This window comes from Eleutherodactylus coqui, chromosome 6 (assembly GCF_035609145.1).
Source record: "Eleutherodactylus coqui strain aEleCoq1 chromosome 6, aEleCoq1.hap1, whole genome shotgun sequence".
In the NCBI taxonomy this organism is placed as follows: Eukaryota; Metazoa; Chordata; class Amphibia; order Anura; family Eleutherodactylidae; genus Eleutherodactylus; species Eleutherodactylus coqui.
Window position 1 is genome coordinate 157058254 of NC_089842.1, and position 5744 is coordinate 157063997.

Genomic DNA, 5744 nt, shown 5'->3' on the forward strand with positions numbered 1-5744 from the left:
TAGATATGTCACAATATTTATTTTTTTTTGGATGGGGAAAGCAAACATATGTCTTGGGCCTTGTGTCCGTGATCTCTGATCTTTTAAGACCCTAGCAACACCCCTACCTGTGGAAAGTTCTGGGTGGACAACAGCTGGGAGCCCTGAAGTGTAGTTGTATGATAGAGAGGAAGCCTAAGCTGAACATTTGCACCAGAGCCCAAAAGCCTTTACCAGTGCCCCTGCTCCAAACTGCTGCATTTAATTATGACTAGTGCAGAGACTGAAAGAGATGAAGCATGACATGAGGATTTCAGGAAAACAAAAGAGAGAATCTCTGCGTCATGCTCTACCTCATTCAGCCTTGCATCAGGCGTTACACTGCATCATTTTGCCTAAAGTGTTTTTTGAAGTATACCTCTGATTACAAAAAACTTTCCATAAATAAATAACACATGTGAATACAAGAAACTTTGTAATATACCTTATTAGAGAAAAATGCCTCTTAGGCCCCCTGTCCACGGCAGCATTGCTATGGAAAGCGCCGCACCTCTCTACGAGCGGAGAATCATTGCGATTCTCCGCTCATGGCGGGCAATTCGCAGCATGCTGCGATTTGCCCCAATTCTCCGCAGTCAGCCTATGTATTAGATAGAGCTCACCAGCAGAGATTCGGTGGCGGCTCCCGCGCAGAGCTTCGCTGTGGGATACCGCATCGTCCGTGGACAGCTGGCCTTAGGCCGGCTGCACACGACCGGATTTGTATTGCGGAATCCAGAGTGAGCATCTGCCTCCAGGTTCCGCAGCAAATATGTTCCATAGCATGCTATGGAAAAGTAATTCTTCCTGCACACAAGCGGAACAATTGCAATTTCCCCTCATGGAGGAAAACTCGCAGCATGCTCTATTTTCGAGCGGATTCTGCTCGGACGGCTTCCATTGTCAATGGAAGCAGTTTGACCTATGGCCCACAGGGTTGGATTCCGGTGGAAAATCACGCATCCGGAATCCGACCTGGTCGTGTGCAGCTGGCCTTGTTCCATTTATCTGTTCCCCCTGCACCTTTCTAAGTACTCACTAACTCTGAATTCACTGATAAAATCCATCTCCAGAGAGGATACTACTTTGCAGCCTCACAAAGAGATAAGATTATAGATGCCCATAGAAATCTAAGTAGAGGGGAGAGGTTAGAGCCAGGGCAGGAAATTAATTGCCATGTCACCTGTCAAACACTGTAACATAGAAAAGAGACAATCCTATTCTTATGTTTCTTTGTAGCACACCCTCAGAAGTGGCAGCAGCATGGAAGACATTACATAGCAGTACTGAGCAGTGTAGCTGTGAATCCAGCACATTCGTGAGCTAGAAAACTTACTAGAGCCTTCAGTAGCAGCATTTCTCTGTTTATCTGTTACTTTGCAGCTAGTTCATCTCCCTCCCCTCTGCATAGGCTTTTATGGGCACTTGTAATCTGATCTCCCTAAAGATGCGAATCCATCTGTTCTGTGAAATTCGGAGTGGGTATACAGTTAAAGGGGTTTGTCCCGCGGCAGCAAGTGGGTCTATACACTTCTGTATGGCCATATTAATGCACTTTGTAATGTACATTGTGCATTAATTATGAGCCATACAGAAGTTCTAAGAAGTTTTTCACTTACCTGCTCCGTTGCTAGCGTCCTCGTTTCCATGGAGCCGACTAATTTTCGCCGTCTAATGGCCAAATTAGCCGCGCTTGCGCAGTCCGTGTCTTCTTCTTATCTCAATGGGGCTCCGTGTAGCTCCGTGTAGCTCCGCCCCGTCACGTGCCGATTCCAGCCAATCAGGAGGCTGGAATCGGCAATGGACCGCACAGAAGCCCTGCGGTCCACCGAGGGAGAAGATGCCGGCGGCCATCTTCAGCCGGTAAGTAAGAAGTCACCGGAGCGCGGGGATTCAGGTAAGCGCTGTGCGGATTTTTCTTTAGGTCCCTGCATCGGGGTTGTCTCGCGCCGAACGGGGGGGGGGTTGAAAAAAAAAAAACCCGTTTCGGCGCGGGACAACCCCTTTAAAAGCATTAACCCTTGACCTTATATGTCTACCGTATCTCATTATCCCTTAAGGGTTATCAAGATTGAATAAAATTTGAGCAAAGATGAGTCTTGGTAAAAAATGACAAAATAAGCATTCCTTACCAAGTTCCTTCCCTACCACTCCAGTACCGCCCCTTGCTGTTTACCGCTAGTCTTTCTTTACAGTGATGATGTCACATACACAATTTGTTAGCATTGCAGGCAATCCCTGGCCTCAGCGGTGCATCATGTGACTTCTAGGGAGAATAGGAGGCATAATCACCAACTTTTTAGGGGATTCTCTGCATCAGCAACACATTGTAAATGTATGTATTGACAGTATATTGTTTGGGATCACCTCCCCCATTCATTTAAAGTAAGCAGCTATGGGAGATGTACTTAACAGGCAAAGACCCAAGAGGATAGAGCACGGATCAATTATTACAAAACACCACTCTACCTGCGTGATTCATAGTCCCTTCTGTGATTCTGGCTTGAACTCTTCGTCATTCTCCCTTAGCTGCTGTGATAACTCACATATTGTTTAATTAGCTCTCAAAAGAGGGGATTGTCTTTGAAGGAATATTTACTGTATATTTATGTTCATACTTGTCATGCATCATGTTAGCAACATGTAAATACAGATTGTACGAGCCGTAGAGAATTATTATTCTTTAGATCATTTGGAAGGTTCTAAATTCCACAACTTCCAGATAGTAAAAGGAAAAGGGATTGAATTATAGACACTGGATAACATTTTTCGTAATAGAACTGGTGACCCATTAATATAATATCAACCTCCTGGAGAGTGTTGATACTATATTGTTATACTCTGTGTACATTAAGGCCGGATTCACACAAGCATAAACTTATTTGTGAGGCATTTTGCGGAATGTCCATTGCGTTTTTGCATATGTTTTGGCATATTCCACTGTGCACGCAAAAAAACACGGACTTGATGCTGCCAGCCATTGAAATGGCCAATTAGTTCAAGATGTGTTCTTCTCCTACGCAAATGTGCAAGAAAATAAAGCATGCTGCATATTTTTTTGCATGACCAAAATTCTCAGGAAAATACGCATTTGTGAATGAACTCATTAAAATCAATGGGTTCTAGTTTCTGCTTATTGCGCACGGAAAATGTTCATGCGCAAATGCACGCACAAATATGATCCTGTGAATTCGGCCTAAAGATTTTATTATAGAGCAGAAATTATACTGCTTCTACATGTTTTAAACATAGCAAGACACGATGGTACCCTAGCAAGTAGTAAACTGTGAAAATATGGGAAGGTACAGCCCAGTTCTCATGGTCCATAAAGGAGGGGTGTCACACAGCAGACGTGGACTCACTGTGCCACTGACTGATTTGACTTGGGGCTATTATTGGGGGCAGTACCTAGAGGTCCTAATTTTCATCCTTTAGCCCCTCCATGTTTAATCTGGTTTTAGCTGCAGGTTGCCCCCAGGCTTTTATTCCAAGAGTCTGTCATGTCCATGTAGGCTATGGGAACAACAACCTACATGGACGGAACCCAAACAAGGGCCAGAGAGAGGAAAGGGACGTGCATACACACAGGACACTAACAACCATATAAACTGAGCGTTCATGCAAACAACCAACAACAGAACTGTAATACTAAGCCAGATAAACTGATGTGCGAGCAGACATCCAAAAACGACTGTCAAACGCCAAAACTCTTACTAAGAACATCAAAACTAGAGATGAGCGAACGTACTCGTCCGAGCTTGATACTCGTTCGAGTATTAGCGTGTTCGAGATGCTCGTTACTCGTAACGAGTACCACGCGATGTTCGAGTTACTTTCACTTTCCTCTCTGAGACGTTAGCGCGCTTTTCTGGCCAATAGAAAGACAGGGAAGGCATTACAACTTCCCCCTGCGACGTTCAAGCCCTATACCACCCCCCTGCAGTAAGTGGCTGGCAAGATCAGGTGTCACCCGAGTATATAAATCGGCCCCTCCCGCGGCTCGCGACAGATGCATTCTGACATAGCTCAGGGAAAGTGCTGCTGATGGTGGAGCTGCTATAGGGAGAGTGTTAGGAGTGATTTTAGGCTTCAAGAACCCCAACGGTCCTTCTTAGGGCCACATCTGACTGTGTGCAGTACTGTTGAGGCTGCTTTTTGCAGTGTTGCACTTTTTTTTTTTTTTGTATATCAGCCGTGCAGAGCATTGCGTCCTCAGTCTGCAGTAATTTTACATAGTCCAGGGCCAGTAGTGGTGAGGCAGGGACAGTGAAAGAGATGTACTGTGTATATAGGCAGTGGGCTTTTCCCAAAAAATTTGGGGAGAAACATTCTATTTGGGCGGCCTGTGACCGTCCTGAGTGTACTGCGTCCCTGCTGGGGGTAGTAGTCCTAATTAATACGCAGCCAACTAAGTGTTACAGCAGGCTTGCGCAAAATTCTTTCCTGGCTCTGCTGTGCGTTACACATCACCAATGTCATCCTGTCCAGAGGGAAACAGTCTGCAGTAATTTTACATAGTCCAGGGCCAGTAGTGGTGAGGCAGGGACAGTGAAAGAGATATACTGTGTATATAGGCAGTGGGCTTTTCCCAAAAAATTTGGGAAAAAACATTCTATTTGGGCTGCCTGTGACCGTCCTGAGTGTACTGCGTCTCTGCTGGGGGTAGTAGTCCTAATTAATACGCAGCCAGCTAAGTGTTACAGCAGGCTTGCGCAAAATTCTTTCCTGGCTCTGCTGTGCGTTACACATCACCGCTGTCATCCTGTCCAGAGGGAAACAGTCTGCAGTAATTATACATAGTCCAGGGCCAGTAGTGGTGAGCCAGGGACAGTGAAAGAGATATACTGTGTATATAGGCAGTGGGCTTTTCCAAAAAAATTTGGGAAAAAACATTCTATTTGGGCCTCCAACCACAGGCCAATAAGTGGCACATTTAATTACAGCGTTCTGTTTCTGCACTACTGGTAATACACCATGCTGAGGGGTAGGGGTAGGCCTAGAGGACGTGGACGTGGACGCGGGCGAGGACGCGGAGGCCCAAGTCAGGGTGTGGGCACAGGCCGAGCTCCTGATCCAGGTGGATCCAGGTATATAGGCAGTGGGCCTTTCCAAAAACATTTGGGAAAAAAAATCTATTTGGGCTGCCTGTAACCGTCCTCAGTGTACTGGGTCTCTGCTGGGGGTAGTTGTTCTAATTCATACGCAGCCAGCTAAGTGTTACAGCAGGCTTGCGCAAAATTCTTTCGTGCCTCTGTGTTGCCTCTTACATCACCGCTGTATTCCTGTCCACAAGTGTACTGGGTCTCTGCTGGGGGTAGTTGTCCTAATTCATACGCAGCCAGCTAAGTGTTACAGCAGGCTTGCGCAAAATTCTTTCCTGCCTCTGTGTTGCCTCTTACATCACCGCTGTATTCCTGTCCACAAGTGTACTGGGCCTCTGCTGGGGGTGGTTGTCCTAATTCATACGCAGCCAGCTAAGTGTTACAGCAGGCTTGCGCAAAATTCTTTCCTGCCTCTGTGTTGCCTCTTACATCACCGCTGTATTCCTGTCCACAAGTGTACTGGGTCTCTGCTGGGGGTAGTTGTCCTAATTCATACACAGCCAGCTAAGTTTTACAGCAGGCTTGCGCAAAATTCTTTCCTGGCTCTGCTGTGCGTTCCGTAAGCGAAGTCAGCCTCCAACCACAGGCCAATAAGCGGCACATTTAATTACAGCGTTCTGTTTC